This window comes from Rhineura floridana, chromosome 1 (assembly GCF_030035675.1).
Source record: "Rhineura floridana isolate rRhiFlo1 chromosome 1, rRhiFlo1.hap2, whole genome shotgun sequence".
NCBI lineage: Eukaryota > Metazoa > Chordata > Lepidosauria > Squamata > Rhineuridae > Rhineura > Rhineura floridana.
In genome coordinates, this window is record NC_084480.1 from 109,270,391 (window position 1) to 109,294,381 (window position 23,991).

A 23,991-nucleotide genomic window follows, 5' to 3' on the forward strand; every position below is an offset into this window, starting at 1 on the left:
ATTTTCCTTGTTGGAGTTGTTTGCAATTGTGCCCTTAGAATTTCCTTTTCTAGAAACTCCTACCCATCGTGAACTCATTTTCTCATTAGTGTTGCTTGCCATGAGATCTTACTTGTCATTGTTCTGAGTTTATTAAAATTGGCTTTCCTGAAGTCCAGGGTACACATATGGTTACTCTGTGCCCTTGTGGGGCAGCTGCGGCTGCAGTGGGTGGTTCTCCCCTCTTCCACGGCTGAATGCAGGGTCTGCCGACAGTAGACAGCAGCTCAAGGTCTGCACGACTCCAGACATGGCGAAGAAGTGTAGCGATGGGGAGGTTATACGACATTGCATCAAGTAAGAGTTATCCCATACTTTCAAGCACATTTCCCCATCACTTTTCTTATGCAAAATGTACATTTTTGGGGAAACAGGTTAGCTGCACAAGAGTGAAAAACAAGCTTTAATTATGCAACCTGAATTTGCCGGCGTGTGATTGAATCCTACCGGAAAATGGCAAGAGTCTGGAAGTGCCCTATATCTCCTTTAACGAGTAGTGTTCAGAACAGGACCCAGCATCAGTCATGTAAATCATTTCAGTTAGTAGCTGTTTTAATTGTTTTAAATATGTTCTTAATTACTCATTTTTAACTGTTTTATTGATACAGTTATCAATAAAGCAGCAATTTTGTAAGTCGCTTAGAGGTCTTTACATTCAAGCAGTATATAAATGTTGTTAAATAAATAAAATAAATACTGTCATCTTTTGCTCCCTTCCTGATCAGGAACTCAAGTATAGCATGGTCACTTTCCCCCAGAATTTCTGTAACTTCCACTTCATCCATTAAGTCATCTCTATTGGTAAGAATCAAATCAAGGAAAGCTGATCTAAGTTCCTTCCTCCACTTTCTGTAAGAGACAGCAGCAGCACAGGTCAGGAATTTATTGGAGGGGCTGTGTTTGGCAGAATTTGTCTCCCAACAGATACCAGGGTAATTGAAGTCCCCCATTACTATTACATACTACATTGGCAATTTGTTTTTCTAAAGTTTCATCCTCGTCTTCTCCTTGATTGGGTGGTCCAACCACCATGCTCCTTTTATTCCTTGCCCTATTTATTTTAATCCAGATACTCTCGGTGGGGCTACCAAACTCATCCTCCTGTATTTCTGTGCAGATATTAACATAATGTGACTTCACCTCTCTTTCTATTCCTTCTGTTATTTTTGAACAAGTTATATCCTGCTGTATCCCAGTTATGGGAGTCATCCCAGCAAGTTTCAGTTATACCTAGCAAGCCGTATTTACCCTCTTATATTAAGAGTTCAAGTTCGTCCTGTTCTTGTTTCCCATACACTGGGAGTATGGAAAGACCATGTGATTTATGGTCTGGTTTCCTTCCTACATTTTTATGAAGACTACTATTGGGTCCCACTAGAGCTGCTCTCTCACTTCGTTACTGTGCATAAGCCTTTATCAATTGTTACCTCCATGTTTACATATCTCCTCACCATTAGAATTCAGTTTAAAGCCCTCCTGATGACGTTCTACATGTTGTGACCAAACACGTTCTTCGCAGGTTTTGTGGGTACAACCCATTACTTCCTAGCAGTCCATCTTCCAAGAAGTGTAGCTCGTGGTCCCAGAATCCAAATCTCTCATGTTGGCACCACCTTTGTAGCCAGTCATTCACCTGGAATATTTTTCTTTGCCTTTCTACTCTTCTAAGTACTAGAAGGATGGTTGAGAAAACTATCTGGGCCCCAAAAGTCCTTCAGTTTCCTTCCCAGAGCTTTGAAGTCTGATGTGATTGCTTCGCAGCTCAGCTTGGCAGTATCATTTGTTTGCACATAGATGAGAAGAAAGGGATACATGTCAGTGAGATTTATGAGTGCTGGCAACCCTTCAGTCACATCTCTAATCCATCTCCCAGAGGGACAGCATACCTGGCAAGTCCAAGGGTCTTCTCGGAATACTTGGGTTTCAATCCCAAACAGTAGGGAGTCTACTACTCTTCTTTTCTTGTTATTGCAGGGTGTGGTTTCATTGCCTCTGCTTGACTGAGCTTCAGCCTCTCACTCACTGTCCCGCAGGGTCTACTGTAATTCTTCCTCTTTAGGCTGTCCTCCAGTCTCATCATCAAGTGCCTGAAAATGGTTCCATAATCCCACTATGTGTCTTCTAGCTCTTCTGCTCCTGTCACCCTTTGCCACAGAGTCTCCTCCACTTCATTGTTCCTCTCCTCAACATGCTCCTCTTCTGCTTGAACTTGCTGCTTTTCCTCCATCTCCTATACTTCTTTGCTGTTTTTGTTCCAGCATTCTGTCTAAGAACTCTTCATCTCTTATATTCTTGAGTACACCATCCGCTGCTCCTGGCCTCTCATTTTTCTTCCTACAGTACCACAAGCTTGCACTTGTTGCATGTGTATGCCATGTTGTTCTCAAGCAAGCAAGCAAACACTGCACACACCTTTGCAGGTAACCACCATGGGAGTGTCCTTTCCTGGAATAGCTTGTGTTTTGTCCTGCCCTCCTTGAGGCTTAACAGGAGAGTCCCACTGGACTCTCTTGAATGCTACAGGAAAACAATTTTGGTAGGGACCTCCCCTGCCAAACTCCCCTACCAAACTCCTGCTAGGGCTCCCTGTTCACTCACTCTCTGAGAGCAGGCTCACCATTCCAGGCAAATCAGGAAACATACAATTTATCCTAACTAAGAACTTCTGTTAAATGAAAAAAATCCCAAACGAGGGTTTCTCAAGTTGCAGCGAATGCAGCATGAGCACAAGAAGAATTTCCCACCGTTTGGAGACCTGCCTCACCCCAAAAGCCTCTCCTTGGCCTGGGATGGTTGTTCTGTCTCAGGCAGGAGTCTCACCCAGATGGGATTAGATTCTGAGGGAGGGGTATGCTCTAAGCATGAGTTTGGGTTCCAGCAAGGGAACTTAACAAACTCCAAATTTAGGTTCCAGCCAAGCAAAAAAATCAGGTTCTAGTAAGGCAAAGTCCAAGCAAAGTAGAAATCACCTTGGACAGCTCCATTTGTAGCTCAGGCATGGAGAACCTTGTTTGCTCCACAGGCCAGATCTGCCTCATGGGCTAAATATGACAAGTGGGTGGGGCCACCGATCTGTCAATTACCTGCCATCACAAATGACATCAGGTGCTTTTGGTGCTGTAAAGTGCCAACTTCAGGGCTTCAAAGCACCTCACAGGCAGCAAGGTACTGCTAAAAGGGATTTGCATTTAAAATGAAATGGACTGCCTTCAAGTCGATTCCGACTTATGGGCAACCCTATGAATAGGGTTTTCATGGTAAGCGGTATTCAGAGGGGTTTACCATTGCCTTCCTCTGAGGCTGAGAGGCAGTGACTGGCCCAAGGTCACCCACTGAGCTTCATGGCTGTGTGGGTATTTGAACCCTGGTCTCCCAGCTGCTAAAATGAACAGAAAGAACTTCCTTTTAGTAGCACCCTGCTACTTGCGAGAGATTTTGAAATCCCAGCCTGGGACTTCAAAGTGCAGCCAAACTGAGCAGGTTGGGGTAAATGAGAGCATTTCTTCCAGGGAGCTCTCTCATGCCTCTGAATCAAGTGGAATTGACCTCTCTCCATATTAGCCAATGGACAGGAAAGTCTGTCCTGTAGGGAGCTTTCTTCCTCACCCAGAATAAGCAGGATTGACCTCCCAACATATCTGATTGTGCATGGAGTATAATCCTGCTTTGCACAAAGTTTCAGACGCTGGGTGCTTTGGAAGTTGCACCTGCAAAGCCTTTCAGTCAAACTCCATCCTTATCTTCCCCACACCTGATGTCATGTTTCACATCAGGTGTAGGATGAGTGGGTGTGGCTTGCCCAAAATGGCATAAGTAGCCAAATGGGGAAGCCTGGCACGCCAAGCTTGACCCACAGGCTGGAGGTTCCCCATCCCTGCTGGAAAATCATACAAGCAGACGCAAATGTTACTTCAACAACTAGCAAAGCCACACTAAGCTTTAAAACAGGGATGGCTCACCTGTGAGCTTCCAGATGTTGCTGAACTCCAACTCCCATCAGCCCCAGTATGGCCAATAGACAGAGATGACGTGAGTTATGGCCCAACAACATCTGGAGGGCCAAATAGGGCTGCATCTCAATCTAGGTGTCTTGTTCTCCCTAAGGTTAGCAAGGCCTCTTCAGTTAAAATTCTTTTCAGGGGAGATTGGGGCTCTATTAGGGCTTTTGGATTGGAGTCCAAGGACAGCAGCACAACTTTCTCAGGCCAGAGGGGTGCTGGTGAAATTGACTCTTCCTGTGCTAGAACGTCTGCAGCAGTGGGGGTGTCTGAATCTAATTTTGAAGGCAAATCCCGCACTCCAATTGTACTTCCAAATCCCTGGCCTTGCCCCCCAAAGATGAGGAATTGGACCACAAGATCATGACAACTGTTTACAAATGGGAACTCTGTTCACACAAGCTGCCTCTGCCTGGTTTCCCCCATTTCCCCTCTCACACTGTAATCCTAGACCTTACGCCTTTCCTGATGGTCACCCAAGTCTTCTGAAGATTCTTTCAGAGGTGCAGGGGGAGAGGCATAGAATTCCCCACGCGCAAGCATCCTTGTACTTGCACTACAAAGGATACATCCCATAGTTCTTATCACTGGCAAAACACTGAGGACACAATCTAGCATATACTTACCTGGGAGTAAGTCCCATAAAAACAATGAGACTTACTTCTGAACTGACATTTCTGAATAGACAATACATTGCACTTTCAGGAAATGAATCAATGCAAGGAAAGAGTAGAAAGAGCTGGTTCCAAGAATATAATTATAACAATTAGTATTTATGTAGCACTTTCTGGAAATCCTGAAAAAGCTTCATGCCTTTTTGGTGACGGCACTCCAGTTATGGAACAGCCTCTTCCAAAAAGCATTACCTGACGTCTTTATTAATGTCTTTTTGGCACAAGGAAAAGACCTTTATAGTCAACCAGGCTTTTACATTGTGTTTTAAAACTAACCTTGGGCTTTTGTGGTTTAGTGTGGTTTTAATCTAAGCTGTTTATGCTGTCTCTGTTACAAGGAAAAATAGTTTTATTTTTGTTGCTTTTTGTTTATTTTAATTACTGTATGCTTTATTTTTTAATACTGTTTTGTAAGCAGCCAATAGGCAGCCACATAAATTTAATTAAATGAACAACAAGATGCCACAATTGAGAAAACCCTTCCCCAGTCACCATCTACCAGATGGCAGGGAGAACTCAGAGAGAGGCCTTCTAGAAGGATCTTTAAATCAAGGCAGGCCTGTGCAGGTAAAGGTAGCCTTTCTGGTACCTGAGCCTTAAGGAAGAGACAGCCCTTTAAGTTATGCTACCAGGGCATAGATAACTGTGGCTAGGCTATCCTTGCCTTGGAGAAAATACCAGCCATAACTGATGAAAGCTGCCATGGTAGCAATTTGAGCTTCCAAAGACAGGACCAAATGCAAAACCTGTAAGATGTGAACCCAATCCTTTTGTGGAAACGCAATGCTATAAGAGAGGGCAAAACAGCAGTTTCCAAGTCAGACAAGCCACACTCCAACAGTTCTTCTATTATCTCTGGAATGAGCTTAAATGTATTGGTCCTCATCCAGTCTATTACCTACTCCAGGCACCATCAGAATCTCTACACCCTCAGTAACCTTTACAAGAACTCACTAAAAGGTAGGCCTTCATTATTATCATCCCAAATATGGAGTGTGGCTCAAGGATTGTATGATGTCACCCAATGAGAAGATGAGATTTCAACACAGATTTCTTAACTCATGCTCTTTACCATTGCATCCTGAGCTCTATAGAAAGAGAACAGGCAAGAAAAGTAGAAACTGTAGAGAAGTAAAATGGTAAAGAGGAAGAAATGGGAAAAGCAGCAATATATATTGGGAGAGGAAAAAATGGGTGAGCTATGAGCAACCACAACAACTACAACAGGAAGCAACAAAGGATTTTATACATATACACAAAATAGAAGGAAATTAGAAACCAAAAGATGTATTGCATCCAGTGTTTACTTCTAACGGAATGATACTAGTAGACAATGCAAAGAAACAAGTTATAATGAGAAGAAGTAGTAGTATACGTGGAAAGGGAAGAAGGCAAGTGTCAGGGCACCAAAGGAGTATCAGAACATAACTGGACAATATTTTCAGCTTCACCCAAAAGTTCACAAGAAAGTTAAGCCCCTCTATAAGCATGTTCATCGTAATCCTTAAATATACAGCACACTCATATTTTCAGAAGTTTGCTAGTGTGCACAATCAAGGTATAAAGCTGACATCTAACTTTTCAGAAGTTATCTTAAAAAACAAAGTTGCCCACTACAGACCTAGTTTTATAGTATTAAATCCCTACAGTATTTGGGAGAACAGTAAATATCAATTCCCAGCTGCTCTTATATTTGTATAATTGAAACAAAGAACTCAGAAAAAAAGTACATACCATACAGCCTCATTTCATTGAGTGACTATGATTTCAATAAATTGATCAGTTCCTCATAATAGATACAAATTCTGTAAGGTTTCAAGTCTCTTTACTCAACTCTTTCTATGCCACATGCCAAAACAACTGTGGGAGGAGCATGGTTTAATGGTGGAAGATACCCAAGCTCTGTAAAATATATTTGTAAGCAGACTGCATCCTTTAATTCCCATTTGACATTTACCGTGTGGTTTAAATTATTATTAAATTAAGCTTTTCTGTTTATACTGCTAGGACAACTATCAACTAATTAAAGTTGTATCATTTTAATAAGGAAGTCCTTTCAACAATATGTAATTGGGCACAAATATCACCTGCTCTGTACAGTAATTGCTGGTCTTTAGAACTACCACTGTACATCAGTAGCACTCTCAGTAAGGGGTCAGGATTGCAGTTCGAGATTGATAAGGAGATAGTCAGGAAATACCTAGTTAACCTAAATGAGTTCAAATCTCCAGGGCCTGATGAACTGCATCCCAGAGTATTGAAGGAACTTGCGGATGTACTCTCAGAACCTCTTGCCATCATCTTTGAGAAATCATGGAGAACGGGAGAGGTGCCGGAGGACTGGAGACGGGCAAACGTCATCCCTTTCTTTAAAAAGGGTAAAAAAGAAGATCCGGGGAATTACAGGCCGGTCAGTTTGACTTCAATACCGGGAAAGATATTAGAACGGATAATAAAAGAGTCCATTGGCAACTATCTAGATGACAATGCTGTGATTAGAAGGAGCCAGCATGGGTTTATCAAGAAAAAATCCTGTCAAACTAATCTCATCTCTTTTTTTGATTGGGTCACTAGCTTAGTAGATGGTGGAAATGCTGTAGATGTCATCTATCTAGATTTCAGCAAGGCGTTTGACAAAGTCCCCCACGACCTTTTGATTAGCAAACTAGTCAAATGCGGACTATCCAGGTCTTGACTGGAGTGCCACAGGGTTCTGTCCTGGGGCCGATACTCTTCAACATTTTTATCAATGACTTAAATGATGGAGTGGAGGGAAGCCTTATGAAGTTTGCGGATGATACGAAACGGGGAGGGATAGCTAACACAATGGAAGACAGGAATAAAATCCAAAGGGACCTGGATAGACTAGAAAATTGGGCTGAAATTAATAAAATGACATTCAATAAAGACAAATGCAGGATTCTGCATTTAGGCCACAAATACAAAGTGCATGGGTACAAGATGGGAAATACCCGGCTTAGCAGTAGTGCGTGTGAGAAGGACCTTGGAATTGTAGTGGATCGCAAGTTGAACATGACCCAGCAGTGTGATGCTGCGGCAAAAAAGGCAAACGCGGTTTTGGGCTGCATAAACAGAGCTATAGTTTCCAGGTCGAGGGAAGTAATAGTCCCACTATATTCTGCATTAGTCAGGCCTCATCTGGAATACTGCGTTCAGTTCTGGGTGCCTCATTTTAAAAAAGATATAGACAAGTTAGAGCGGGTTCAGAAGAGGGCGACGAGGATGATAGCTGGTATGGAGAACAAGTCTTATGAGGAAAGGTTGAAGGAACTTGGCATGTTCAGTCTGGTGAAGAGAAGGCTGAGGGGTGACATAATTGCACTCTTTAAGTACCTGAAGGTCACATAGAGGAGGGTACAGATTTGTTCACTGCTGCCCCAGAGGGTAGGACTAGGTCTAATGGTTTTAAGTTGCAGGAGCGTAGATTCAGACTGGACATTAGAAGGAATTTCTTGACAGTAAGGGCAGTTCAGCAATGGAACCGACTGCCTAGGGAGGTAGTGGGATCCCCTTCGCTGGATGTCTTCAAGCAGAGGCTGGACAGCTATCTGCGGGAGATGCTCTAGCTGTGGATTTCCTGCTGTGAGCAGGGGGTTGGACTCAATGGCCTACAAGGCCCCTTCCAACTCTATGATTCTATTTTTTTCTAAAATGACAGCCCAAAAATTGAGCAAATGGTGTATGAATGTGTATTTACTGTTTATGGCTGTCAAAAGCTATGATTCAATCCTCAGCATAACTAGGCATGTCAGAAACTGTAACTATGGACAGACATACCCAAGTTTCTATCATTTTTGCCATTCTCAGCCTCCCATCTCACCAGCAGCCTACCCACGCACATGCACTTTCCACACAGCAGACTTGACAGGAGAACAGTATGACAGACTTATGACACTGAACTAAATTTGTCTAGCCGCCACCGGCAACTTATTCATAGCCACTGTCTCCAGATGAATGTGCAATTAATAGCTATCAAACTCTCTCCTCATTATGTGATTCTGGGGGTTTCAATTATTCACTTTTCTTGCACTTCTTAATATATTAATTTTAAAAAGCTTACTACTTAATTTGTATTTACCTGGTTTGTAGTAAGTTTCAACAGTTGTGTTTTATATGTATTTTAATTGTTGTGGCTTTTTATACTGATTTTAATCTTTTAGTCTGTGACCATAATAAATGATTCATTCATTCATTCATTCATAAAAGCTTTAGCAAAGTATGCATTTCCAAAGTCTTATTTAAAAATGAAAAATGGAATGAACTGCTGGAGAAACCAATGAATAAAAAAGGGACTAAACAAACAATGGCTAATAAGATACTGATTGTTCATAGATTAAAACAACAACATGATGCTTGATCAAATCAGTATCAGGCTTATCACAACACCTGGCCTAGGGAAACTTTTCTCTAAACCTGTTAATAATTGGCTTATATTCTACAGCTTAATGGTACATATTCATTCCATACTTCTTTTCTTACTTTATGTTTCTCTGTCTTTACCACATCCAGGTTTGAATTCATTTCTGAAATAAGCAATGATTTAGAGTTCAGGCAAATATCGCACATTTTCCATACTTGATAATCCATTTAGCCTTCATTTGTTTTTCCTGTTACCTTTTCTGTTGCTGCACTTTAAAACAAAAATGCCCACCATGATTTTTAACTTACTCTCTTAGCATTTGCTACCAAAACTATTAAGTACTTTTACCAGGATACTGGGTGTTTTTGGAAATGATGGAAGATCTCTGAGCTGAGACAAGTTTATTGCAAAAAGAAAACCATGACAACTATTTGTACTCTTGCTTTATTATTACATCTGGCATGGTCACTCTTGGAAATTCAATCTATTATTGTTGCTAGGCATCAGTTGCTGTGCAACCTAAAAGGGTATGTTGTGCGTTCAGGCTAGGAAGCATTAATAAACCTGTAGGCCTCTGTCTACAGTTCTAAACAGTATGTCCAAAGACCTTAAACTGCTTCTTGCATAGCCAGCACTCTTCAAAAAGAAGAGTAAATGCAATCTTAAAAAACAAAAATGATTGAAACAGGACTACTACTGGGAAGTATTCAACCCCAATGAATTCTAACTAAGCTTTCAAAAGCTTTCTTAATAAAGAAAAAATCTTTTTAAAGGACTTGGGAAATACTGTCCACTGTATGGGCTTGATGAGAAGTTAATATAGTTATATAAAGCCATGGATACATTTTGTAACCTTAAAAAGGCATTACATTAAGATAGAAACACTGAAGACCACTTACACATAGATTCAAATTCTTGGACTTTTAAGGAGTGCTATTCTCTAAAAAGCAACTGTAAAAAAGCATCATCTATTTTTTCTACTAATCATTACCATATTCAATTATACCACTTCAAGCTTCCGTTGCATTTGGCTAGGTGCCAACCTCAGACCTTGATGTTCCTAGTTCAATCTCAGAACTCCTGGCATAAGGAGAATAAAGCCACCTGGGATGTTTTACACTATACAGAAAATATGCAGTCTGGTATAGACAGATAGAAAGCTTGGGATTAAAACAAGCACATAATAAAGCCTCTAAAAACCCATTATCAACCAATATGCTCAATTATAGATTATAGGTTAAAATATATTATATATACATTATTATTCATAAATTTCAGTTGTGAATTTTAAATGAGTAAGTCTGATGACTTTGGAATTATACAGGAGCTGAAACAGTAAAATTAGATAAAGTTCCCTAAGTTATTGAATTTATACATGGGGTGGAGGGGAGAGAGAGAAAAGGACTTTCATAAATTATGACCATGTATTAAGTCAGAAGCAAATTCAGCGCATCATATAAATCCTCCAGCACATACAGAGGACTTGAGGGAGATGTTAGCCTCTCACCAGGCTTGGACACACTGAGAAGTGGCAAGAAAAATTCTTAGTGCTTCTAACACCTCAGTCCAGTGTCATTTAAGGGAACTACTCTGTGACTCATGTGTGGGGCAGAATCAACTTCATGCCTATTTAACATCTTTTGGACTGTCTCCCAGCCCAGGGTGAAGTGAAAGGCTGACACATCCTTTTCTTTTTCTTACTCCCCCCCCCCGAAGGACGGAATTGTTCACTCACCACTAGCTGAGCTCACTATGTCAGAATTAACCAAGGTAAGTAAAATAAATTCTCTGAGGAAAAGGATCAGCATCTCGCCTTGCACTGGGAGGCACTCAGAGGAAACAAGAATCTCTCTTGTTGGCTAGTTGTGTCTCAGTCAGTTTTAGGTGAAGGATGTCCCAAAGAAAAATAATTATCTAGATCTGCAACTTCATTAGGAAAAAAATATTTTTCATACTATTGTAAATATGCCAAACAAAACTGATTATTAGCATCCTTTACTGACTTGTAAAGAATAATTCTAAATCAATCCAATTTCCTCCTCTGTAACAGCTGATTTGACAGATTATCAGAAAATGCAGTGGATTTTAAAAATGTCTTGATTTCAACAGGCATCTGACAGTTCCACATGATAGTCACCTAAGTATGCTGGAGAAAAGTAATTAAAAAGTGCTATCATAAGATGGGCACACAGCTGGCTGAAAAGCTGCAGTGCCCAAGAGGAGTAATTAATGGATCAGTGTCAAGCTGGGAGGAAGTAAAAAGTAATGCTTCAATTCACAGGGATCTGTCCTAGGTCCAGTGCTGTTCAACATCTTCATTAATTACTCAGATAAAGATTTGGAGAACACTCATTAAATTTTCAGAAGACTCAAAAATGGGAAGAATTGCAAACACTGTAAGGATATTATTATAATTCAAAAACAGCTTTAACAACATTGGATCACTGGGCTGTAAGCCACAAAACAAAATTAACACCACATGTTAAATATTTCACATTGGAAAGCAAATGCAAATATATAAATACAAAATGGAGAAATACTGACAATGTTCCAGCACTTCTGAAAAGGATTTTGGGGCAATAGTGGCCTAAATATGAATCAACACCATGCTGCAAAAAAGATGAAAGCTGATTTCGGTTGAATTAGCTGAAGCTTCATATGCAGCACATCACATCAAATAATATTGTTGTGCTACCTATCACTGGTTACATATAAAAGATAGAATACCACTATTAATCAAGGACAAGTCACATTAGAAAGATAAGTTAATGTGAAGCTACAACGATTGATTTTATGTTCCTAGAGATTTATATTATTTCCACAGATACATTAAAATTATGCTTATGAACCAGCAATATCTAATCATCAACTAGGTATCAGAAAGTAAATTAAGTGGGCCACTTATAGAATTGAACACAGATATTTCAAAGATACAACAATCTTACCCAAAATGAAAATAGGGGAAAAAGTTGAATGAGTGTCATGACTATTGAAAAAAGGATTAAAAAACACTGGGATTTAAGATAAAAGTTTTCAGAATATAGCACTATCGAATCTGAGAAACAAATAGAGATACCAATGTATTTGCTTATATTCCATAAGCTCAAAGCTTTCTATTATTGTGCAATTACATGGAGAAGCCTAAGCCTAAGCATTTTAGTAGTAAACCAAGGAAGTCTCATCTTGCATGGCTTATCCAGGCAAATAATTCTGTTTTAAGTGGAAATGCACTTGTGTGCAGTTTGTAGGAGAGAAACATGCTGCATGTTGCAAGGGTACGTTTTGACAATGTAACAAGCTGACACAACAGTAGTCTCTGGGATCTGCCAGGCTGTGTCTAGAAGCATTATTTATTATTTATTTATAAAATTTATATTCTATCCCTCAAGTGATCTTGGGGCAGATCACAGTCATATAAAAGCTAGTATAAGAATAAAATACAATTAAAGCATATCATTAACACATTCATCTGTCTTATCATCTTCAAATATGCAAAAGCCTATTCAAAGGCATCAAGAAAGAACCGTCTTCAGCTGGCATTGGAAAATAGCCAGAGTAGGCAGCAGCTGGACTTCAGGAAAGAGAGTGTTCCCTAACAGGAGTACATTGCTGAGAATGCCCTCTGGTGGCTCATGAATTTCCTGACCTTAGTTAATGTTAGTATTACCACAAAGGCCTCCCTAAAGCACCTTAAAGCCCAGGAAGGACTTTATGGAGAGAGACACTCTTTCAGATAACTAGATCCCAGGCTGTTTAGGGCTTTACATGTCAAAACTGACACCCTGAACTAGGCTCAGTGCCAAATTGGTGACCAGTACAGATATTTAAAGGCCAGTGCTATATGGGCCCATGCAGACATGCTCATTAACAATCTGCCTGTTCCTTCCTGCACCAATTCATGTCTCTACACAGCCTTCAAGGGTAGCCCGTACAGAGCAAACTGCAGTAGTCTAAGCAGGAGGTTATTAGAAGGTTAACAAGCTACCCATGTCCAGGAATGACTGTAGCTATCAAATCATACCTGGAAAAAAGGACTGCTGAGGCCACCTGGTGAAAAGGTAAAAGTGTATCCCTAGACTACAGACCTAATCCTTCAGAGGGAGTGCAACCCCATCTAGAACAGGCCACCAAGAACTATTGATCCATAGCAATTTCACTTTGTCCAATATTCAGCTTCAGCTTTATTAGCTCTTATTCAATCCATTACTGACTTTGGACACCAATCCAGCACCTACATGGCTTCACTCGATTCAGATTATAAAGAGAAATAGAGCTAAGTGTCATCTGCATACTGATGGCACCTTACCCCAAATCTCCTGATGACCACTCACAACAGCTTTCTATAGATGTCATTAATCATGGGAGACAGAATCACACCTTGTGGGACTCCATAGGATTGCTGCCATGGATCCGAAAAGATACTTTCCACTCCTACTCTCTGGAACCGGTCTTACAGGTAGAAGCAGAACTACCACAGTAACATACCTCCATGTTCATTTGAAGCTAAATGGCCACCACCTTCTCAGGCACCTTGCCAAAATGGGGATTTATTTACTGGGCAGTAGTTGTTGCACACTTCCAGGTCTAGCGAAAGCTTCTTGAGGAGGGAACACACCATTGTGCTTTTAATGTGGCAAGTACAATCTCCCACTACAAGGAGGGAGGCATTAGTCACTCCCTGGACCAATCCAGTCAACTCTGCCCCTTTACTGATCTCACAAGCCAAGAAGAGAAAGGGTCAAGATCACAGGTGGTAGGTTGAACGCTTTCAAGCATCCTGACCACTTTAAACCACTATCTAACACTGAAACCTTATCCAATTGAAAACTTTGAACCTAATCAATATACTCTTTGCATGCACAACATAGAGAATTTTTTTTCTACATCAGCCTTTATAAATATTCTAAATGTTGGCAAGAATCCAAAGAGCTAAGCTAGGCACACCCAAGAGCTTTTGCATACCTTTGGGATTTTTAAACCATTTTTAAACTCCAAATTACTAGCCTCCATGTTCAAAATCAAAAACCAATTTTTAAGCTCCCCTCTGTTTCAAAAGCATCTTCCCACATTGGCTGAAGAGCTGCTGTTCAAGCTTAATGAGCTGCATATTGACCCAATCCATCGATGGGAAGAGGTTATGCTGCTATTCTTCTCCAGAACCAGATATATGCAAGAACACACACATCACTGATAATAATGGCGAGTGAATGCATGCTTCTCTGGTTTAAAAAGTGTCTTAAAACCTAGGTTATTGCTTGTGCTCTTTCTTGTATTACTCCACCTTTTTCCTTTGTTGCTTGGCTCTGATTTGATCTATTATTCTCAGGTACATAATCATGGTGTTATGAATTCTCCTTTTATTCGGGCAACTGCCAACTCTTGTCATTTTTAACTCTTAACCTCTCCAAGCTGCACTCTCTTCCAGCCTCTCTATGAAAACATTACTCTTGTAATGTCCTTATTCGCTACCCATTTTTAGTAACTTTCAGTAATGTTTGTGGTACACCACTGTGAAATTCAGATAGGACAAGGGGTGCTATATAAATATTTTAATAAATAAAACTTTATTCTAGCATTTGCACTTCTGCTCTGTTTGTTCTTCTGCTTCATTTTAATCACACCTGTCTTCTTTTTCCCTACCAATTGGTTTCCTTCTCATTTGAGCCTCCCCTTTTGTCTGCAAGTGTTATATTGCTTTATATTGCTCTATCTTATTTTTCACTTTTACACACACACACCATCTGCTAAACCCACCATCTCATTCTTTGTTATTCTTTCTCTCTTCTTTGCCTTTTCCTCTATCAACTTCTTCTCTTTGGAATTCCCTTCCTTCTGACATTTAGATGGCTCCATCACTTCCAGGATTACAAAACACTCCCATCATGGAATTAGGCATATTAATTTCAAGTCCAGGATCTGGGAATCCCAATGAGTCCATTGGTGATGTGCTCAAAACTTAATATATTTCCATTTTAGCAGGCTTACAATTACACCTTCAATGAAACAAATATAATTACCCCATATCTATTAGGCAGATTGCTATGTGCGATATAAGGGCAATATTTAGAAAAGGGCAGGTATTATTAATATTAATAATACAGATGCCCAACATAGGAGAAAGTACAGTTAGTAAGATGCAATGTCTAACTAACATTTCATCATGCCACTGTTTATCATACTGCTTTTTTTAAATTTCAAAGTAAAGACAAATCCAAAGGGATCAGTTTAACAATGCAGGCATATCCCTAAGGGAATAACCTTGCCATGAGCAAGTTAGCTATGTACACTCAATAGCAAGGCTAGCATTTTAGAGTAAGTAACTTTTCATGTCCACCAACATGTGCCATATGGGCACTCTACTGTATCTACACAAGACTGACTTTTTACTATTATTCATATCTCTTGTCAGATGAATTAATGCAATTTATTTTCATCTTCTAAATCAAGTTTTCTGAACTCAAACTATCTATCCAAAAGGAATCAAACAGAATCAAACAAGATGACAAAACAGTTTGAAATAATTTGAAAACAAAGTATCTGGAAAATCTACAGATCTTAAATTGCATCTTTATTTTCATGGATATGAAAGGGATCAAAAGAACAGCTGGCCCAGCATCTAACTCGAAGGCAAGCATCCATTCGCCAGTTCTATCATCTCAACTTATCCAGAAACAGTATGTCATAAGCAGAGATCAGATGCTCAAGAAGTCATACCACAGTTCTACCTAACTTATACAATATTGCTAAGCCTTTCTTTCTTTCTTTCTTTCTTTCTTTCTTTCTTTCTTTCTTTCTTTCTTTCTTTCTTTCTTTCTTTCTTTCTCTTTCTTTCTTTCTTTCTCTTTCTTTCTCTTTCTTTCTTTCTTTCTTTCTTTATTTTTTAAAGGTGCTTTAAACATTAAACAAAAATCCAATTTGGTTTTCTAAATCATTCATTTTGATTTAACCAGGTTGTTCCACAAAGGCTGCTAGTTTTCTTTACTTCCTTAATCATCTGTAACACCTTAAAAGGTAATCAACATATGCAAGCCTCAGCTTGTCCTGTTCACTGCAAGGAGCCAACGCCGTATTATTGATGAAAAACTACAACCTATCAGAACAATTATTTCCTTTTTTTCCATTACACGTACCTTTCACAAAAAGCCTTCTATGTTATTATATTTCCACTCCTCCCTAAAAAAGCAAACACATATTGAGATTCTTGTGGATTCTTTCCAAGAATTGTTAAAAGAGCAGAAAACTAAACTGTTCTTGATTTCAATACAGCTTAATTCCATGTAAGGGCACTTAGATTTTTTTTTAAAAAAAGATATTTCCCTTAAACAAAGGTATTCATGTTAATATTCATCATTTGATATCCTTTAACTTAAGGGTTCCTCATAATTGCTATAAATGGCAACTACCTGAAATATTCTGTTTAGTTTCCTTGGCAGATACCCACAATTGTAAATTAAGCCCAATTGTAACATTTTGATCAGTTAGTCTGGAGTCTCCTAAAGCTAGGAATAGGGAGAAATTTCTGGTAAAGAGCAGCATAAGGAGCGGATCATTTCAGGTTTCCCTGTGCATTTAAGCTATTCAGCATGGCTGGTAACTCTATTACACAAAATGCATTATTTCAAAGTACCTTATCTTCCACAAAACCTCTTAAACCAGACAGAAGCCGTTTAAATAGTTTTGAATGTAACTAAAATGATGGCTCTGTATAATGTATTTTCTAGTTCAGGCCTTGGTTGTTTAATTAGATTTAAGCCAACAAAGAAGCATCTGTCTTTGAATAAAGAGATTAAGTCTCAATAGCATCTTGATTATTAAAACACTATTTATTACAACTGCTGTTATGTACAACTGAAAATCTGTTCATCCAAAAATCAGTAATTCTGTGGTGCACATTAAACATTTGAAAGTGGGCTTGTAATGCTTATTTCATCCCTACTAAGGGAACAAGTCAAAAAGTAAATACATACAGCCTTAAAGGAAAAGAACTCAAGTATTATGAAACATGATGTCACCTTTTCAGACGATGCACATCATGACCTCCATCCTGAGCAAGATCTAGGACTCTGATATAGAGGGAAAATCACCAGCTGGATCAGGAAGACCAATGGAAGTACTAAACTCAGACATAGGCTCTAACAGTGAGCTGGAGTTGGAGCCTTTCAGTCAGGAGCCCCCTAAGCTAGAGCCCACCAAACCAGAATCCCCAGAGACTTTAGTCCCTGGACCAGATTCACCGAAGGAACCAGCCCCCTTTACATCTCATTAAAGCATAGAAGAGTAGAGTTGGAAAGGACCCGTAAGGCCATTGAGTCCAACCCCCTGCTCAATGCAGGAATCCAAATTAAAGCATACCCAACAGGTGGCTGTCCAGCTGCCTCTTGAATGCCTCCGGTGTTGAAGAGCCCAACACCTCCCTTCCATTGTTGTACAATTAGGAAGCTTTTCCACACGTTCAGCCGAAATCTGGCTTCCTGCAACTTGAGCCCACTATTCCGTGTCCTGCACTCTGGGACAGTCAAGAAGAGATCCTGGCCCTCCTCTGTGTGACAACCTTTCAAGTACTTGATGAGTGCTATCATATCTCCCCTCAGTCTTCTCTTCTCCAGGCTAAACATGTCCAGCTTTTTCAGCCTCTCCTCATAGGGCTTTGTTTCCAGTCCCCTTATCATCCTCACTGCCTTCCTCTGAACCCATTCCAGTTTGTCTGTCCAGAACTGGACACAGTACTCAAGATGAGGCATAACCAGTGCAGAATAGAGAGGAACCACTATTTCATGTGATTTGGAAACTATACTTCTGTTAATATGGCCTAAAATAGCATTTGCCTTTTTTGCAGTCACTGTTCTATCTTGGGTATTTTTATTGTGGTTTTATAGAACCAATGACTCATAAACCTCAGTGTCTGTATGTGTGTACAATGTCTATATACAAATGTAATTTAAAAACTGACAGTAGGAAGTGTTCAAGAAAGATACAGGCACATACCTACCCTTCTTGCTCCAAACAACTTTGAATGACACTACAATCTAAGTTCAGGGGGAATTTTTTCAGGATCTAAAGTGATTAGCTCTAGTCTCAAAACCATTTATCCTATTACACTCAAAAATTGCCCTTACCTATCTAAGAAACAATCAGTCCTGTTTCTAAGGCACCTGAACCAGCATGAGCAGAGAAGGATTGATTTAGGTATTTAAAGACAACAACTGATCTTACTTTCCCAGGCAAGGAAGATTTTACCTCCATCAAGATTTTGTCATTTACAAGTCTTTTGCCATCTAACTAAAACATAGACAGTTGCCCCCTTTTCTCTCTCTCTCTCTCTCACATACACACTCACACGTTAAGGTGAAAACATTTAAGCATAATATATGTATTGTTAAAGTAAAACTCTTTCAATCCATTATTTAAAGCAAGGATTCGCAAATCCTGAGTGGTCTGCAGCTTGTCCGCATTAAATATTCATATTGTTTTTTAATTGTATTTGATTGCTTCTTTTATTTCTTACATTGTATTTTATTGTATTACAATTTGAATTCTATGGAATGCAAATTGTAGGTAATATAATAAAATACAATACAAGAAATTAAAAGCAATAAAAATACTACAGCATCTAGCACAACAATTGCTACAACAGGCAGAAAAATCATTAAGTGGTCTGTCAAGGCCATCACCAATTTTCAAGTGGTCCAACATAGAAAAGGGTTGGGAACAACTGCTCTAAATTAAGGTTACATTTACCACTGACTCAGTGGTCTATGGGTAATTTTTTTAAAATGAGTGCGCTTAAAATACCAATCCTAAAAAAAGTTAGTTGGAAATAAAGTAAAAAAATTCTCACTTATTGCAAAGTAACTATGTGTACTTGTATCACCACTGCAATTCTGCCTTCTCTAACTCAAAGCATATCCATTCCCAAAATCATTTTTAAAAAGGCATTGAGTTGGATCCACACTTTGCTTCCATGAATAGGAGCAGCCTCTCTACTAACAATTAGTTAAATATAGTTAAATATTTAGCATGAAATTATACATTACTCTGAGATCCTAAACCAAGGATGGGAAACCTATGGCCCTCCAGATGTTGTTGGGCTCCAATGCAGATCAGTCTCAACCAGACACTTAATGCTTTCATCCTCAGATTTAACACTTAGGGATTTGGGCATAGTATCAAGCACATCTGCCTCCCATTTCCTTTTTTCCTTTCAAACATACCACTCCACTTTTTACCCAAATGCAGCCAACCCTGGTTAAAGCGTATACTTCAATTCAAAATGCACTGCAAGTACCATGATTTTACCCAGGTTCTCAACAAGTTCAGATTTGTGCCTAGTTTCATTTTAGTCTTGGTTAACAACAGAGAGTCCATCTGCAACTAAGGTAGAGAAGGCGGGGAGAAATGTGCACACAACAGGAAAAGGCACATGGAATCCCACGGTGAGCACTGCAGGGAAATTACCTTTCTTGTTCTAATATTACTTAAACCTCTGCATATTGGGAAATATTGTGTTCCTGTGGAAATGCCTTTTGAAGATTTAATTATAGTAAAATATAACAGATATCTCATGAATACATGTAATTCCAAATATATGCTATGGAAAGTTAGTGGGTCCAAAAGCCACAGAAAGGGAGATCTTTTAAGCCATACTCAAATGCTTGTTCTCTTTATTATCACATATCTCCACACATTATACTCACTAGAAAAATCTTTAAAATTGTTTTTCTTCCTTCATATGTGCATTTTGAATTGCTAATTTATGCCACCTCAGTATTCAAGTGAAAATGAAAATCCACTTTCAAAGTTTTTCCCAGAAACATATTTTTATAAATAAATTACCACATACCCAATATACGGAACGCTAAAAAACAAAGAGAACTTTAAAAAATAAAATACTAGAATAAAAAACAACTACGGTAAGGCTGCATTCACATGTCATTCTGGTAACAAACAGATCACAGCACACAACAGACAACGTTCTCTCTTTAGCACACTAGTTCATGTAACTCACTTCCTTGTATAACAGCATTCTATATGCTTCTACAAAGTTCATATTTGTTCCCAACTTCAGAGAAACTGGAATTAAATGATATTACTTAAGCATAGGAGTGGAGAACCTGTAGACCTCCAGATGTTACTGGACTACAACTCTCATCATTCCTAATGCTGGCCAGGGCTGATAGAATCCAACAACATCTGGACAGCCCCAAGTTCACCAACCGTGAGTAGAGTACATACTAATACTAGATATTATCTATATTGAAGGCTCAAAAAAAATGGCTAGTGCCATCACTAGCCATAATAAGTGCTTTGTAGCCTGAAGATCTCAGGTTCAATTCCCAGCATCTCAAAAGGGTTGAAAGAAATGATTATTTACAGCATTTTTATACTGCCCATTAACAATAAATTCTCTGGGCAGTGTACAGAAAAAGCATAAAATAATAAAATACAACAAAAAGTTAAAAATCAAAGTTAAAAAGTAGCATCAGAATTCTTCACCTACCACTGAATACAACATAGGTGCAAGTTGAGTCCTCCCTATTGAAGTCCAACACTATCCATTTCAGCATGGTAGTTCTCATGTCAGATCAAAGCACAATTTAAAACGAGGGTAGACAATAATATAGCAGATATGTATCAATTGTGAATCTGAATACAGGTAGTTCTGAACACTGCATTTAGTAAAGGATACAGGACTAAAAATTACAGCGGGAAACAAAAATAGTCAAGAATATAGAAATACATTACAAAAATAAATTACACAGTTTTACTAATTTCTTTAGAATTTATGCTAAGAGCCAGGAAAATGAGCATATGACTTTTTTTAAGATATAATGTTTATTATTTAGTAATATATAGAACCAAGAACTTGTGCTTAAGAGAATACAGAAGAACATGCCTGTGCCAAGGGGAGTTTATGATCTAAGAAACGTCATAGGAAGGGCACAGACCGGGGAAACAAAGAAGAATATACGCAGCTGCAATCCTATATATATACTTACTTGGAAGTTAGTCCCATTGAACTCAGTAGGCTTATTTCTCAGTAGATATGATTAGGACTGCACTGATAAGTTTTGTTACAGTAGGGCATAAAACAAAACAGAGAGGTTTGGTCATATATAGCAAAATCCTTATTAGCAATTCTAGTAAAAATGAAAAAGTCATTAGCGTAATCTGGCACATTTCCGCTCCCCTCTTACAAAGGAACAACACAACTTTATCCTAGATAGGTTTGGTTACATGCTTAAGAAAGGCCTCCGTACCTTCCAACACTGTAGCACGTAACAATATCTCTATGAGAAGACTAGCTTCCAACTGTTGAGCTGCTGAGATCTCTAGGTGCATGCAGTATTTATTTCTGATACACAGGTCTATCACCCTTTCCTCTGAGTTCATTAATTTACCTTGTTATTTTTCAGCTAAGTTTGTGCTATGAAGTGTATCCCTGGCGTGCTAACGCTACACTCATAGCAGCAGAGGGTCTGATTTAAACACAAAGCCAGCCACATGGAACGCTGCACAGGTAAGTAATTTTAGCCTGCGTACCATCACATTTAAATTGGGCCCAATTCCGGAATAGTGAAGCCACATTGCTTATATTAGCTTTTCATTCAGAAACCTGACTTCCTAATTATACTGCACTTGAAGCTGAAAAAGCTAAGCACTATACTTAGCAAAAATGTAAATTACATTTTAAAAATTCTGACTGCCAGCCTAATCACAACCCTCACGTTGATCCATTTCCATACATTTCATAGGAAGTTGAAATTTTTCAAGCCCTACTGCAAATTCTCCTACCCAAAATATTGGTAACTGGTCAACTCTACGATGAGCACTAACACATTTTAAAACCAAATCATTAACTTAGTTTACAGTGTGATCCTATGCATGTTTACTCAGAAGTACGTCACACTGCATTTAATGGAGGTTACCCCGAATATGAGTTTTCAGAATTGCAAACTAAAGTACTAAACAACCACAGCAAAAAGTTGGAGAACAATAGTCAGCAAAACCAGCTATACAATTTGCTACTTTCAGGGCTGAGCATCTGTCCTCTCTCCCTTCTTTTTTAACATACCCCAAAGCTGCATTGCACCCACTTCCCTTCCTTTGTTACTGGTGTCCTTACAACAGTTTCTACTGAAAGAGTAGAGTGTAGTACTACACTGGCTGCTTCTCCCCCTTAAGTATTGTTATCATAAATCATAAATATGAAGGATTCTCTTTTAAAAACCAGTAATTGAAGAGTAAATGATTAAAAAGAATGATTCTAGCACAACCAGCTCTGAAACATTCTTAGGTTGCATACAGATGCCCTATATGAAGCAAAAGGTAAACTAATATGGAACCCATTTTTAAAAACCTCCTCCTATCATGCCTCCATAATGTTTTCAATACAGGCTGAATAACTATCTAATACACCCAACTGACGCTTCTCCAAAAATGAGATAAATGTTGTGCAAGGACTGGAAAGCCTAACTAAAATTGTAATCTATAACACAGATTGACGATAGACACCCAGGGCACCAGATTATGCTATTGTTAGGCCTAGCAAGTTTATGATTTAAGTTTATAATCCATAGCAATGACTGACAGCTAACTAGGCTCCACTGGCTACTATTTTTTCTCTTTTTTTAAAATGTCACAGGTATATTGACTTTCTATCTACTATTAAAGTGGCTAATAGTGTGGTGTAGTGGTTAAGGTGCTGAACTACGACCTGGGAGACCAGAGTTCGAATCCTCACACAGCCACAAAGCTCACTGGGTGACCTTGGGCCAGTCACTGACTCTCAGCCTCAGAGGGAGGCAATGGTAAACCCCCTCCGAATACCGCTTACCAGGAAAACCCTATTCATAGGGTCGCCATAAATCGGGATCAACTTGAAGGCAGTCCATTGCCATTGCAATAGAAAGAAAAATATGTTTTATGTATGTTGCAGTCCTATACAAAGGTCCCATCAAGCTTAAGATCCCATCATACAATAGTCATTTAACATCTAGAAAGATACTGTCTCTTAAGCATCTGATGTATATTTTAATGCATCACTTTAAATGTAATGAACATCTGAAGGGATGACAGAATAAGGAGAACCAATAATAGTTGTTTATATTATTTAACTACAAAAACACTTGAGAGATCACCTCATGACATCTTATAGATTAAATTAAAGCAGAACTGTCACTAGAAGCTAAAATGATGAAACTGAGGTTATCATACTTTGGACACATCATGTGAAGACATGATTCACTAGAAAAGACCATACTGCTGGGAAAAACAGAAGGGAGTAGAAAAAGAGGAAGGCCAAACAAGAGATGGACTGATTCCATAAAGGAAGCCACAGACCTGAACTTACAAGATCTGAACAGGGCGGTTCACGACAGATGCTTTTGAAGGTCACTGATTCATAGGGTCGCTATAAGTCGTAATCGACTTGAAGGCACATAACAACAAATAATGAATGAACGAATGAGGATTGGGCATCTGAGCAGTCAAAAAAATGTGGCCAATTGACCCATCAAATATTGTCAAATACAGGTCAAAATATTTTTAAGGCATGAACTTTATTAGAAAAACCCTCAACCCATTTCATCAGAGGTTTTACAAGAGGTAAATTACAAAAACAAAAGTAAGCTATTGATAAGTGAAACAATGTTGTAACCAATTCTAACTTAACACTGCTAGGTAAACTTTCTATAAATGTGAATAATTCGCTGGACAGTTATTCCCTTTGGTTTTTATTTTGAAATATTAGTGTTAGTCTACAGTGACATTTTTTTAAAGGAAATTGAAATAGAAATAAAGCAAGGTAGTGACAACTATTACCAAACGAAAATAACTTTTTAAAGGTACATGCTAAATAGGCAGCACACCAACAGTTCAAGCATCATCAGCATCATGTCTT

At 38.9% G+C, this 23,991-nt stretch overlaps 1 protein-coding gene across 6 annotated transcripts in view; it reads right to left on the reverse strand.

The window, feature by feature from the left end:
* RFX3 (regulatory factor X3) overlaps positions 1-23,991 on the reverse strand; it is a 220,961-nt gene that overhangs the window by 181,481 nt on the left and 15,489 nt on the right. For 2 of the 6 annotated variants that reach the window (XM_061629136.1, XM_061629126.1), the window contains exon 1: positions 16,223-16,244. The exons of 3 other annotated variants lie outside the window; for them this stretch is intronic. The gene's annotated coding sequence lies outside the window, so the exon portion shown is untranslated. Of the gene's footprint in view, positions 1-16,222; positions 16,250-23,991 lie in introns of those variants that run through there. One more of the 6 variants, XM_061629100.1, reaches the window with a different exon arrangement.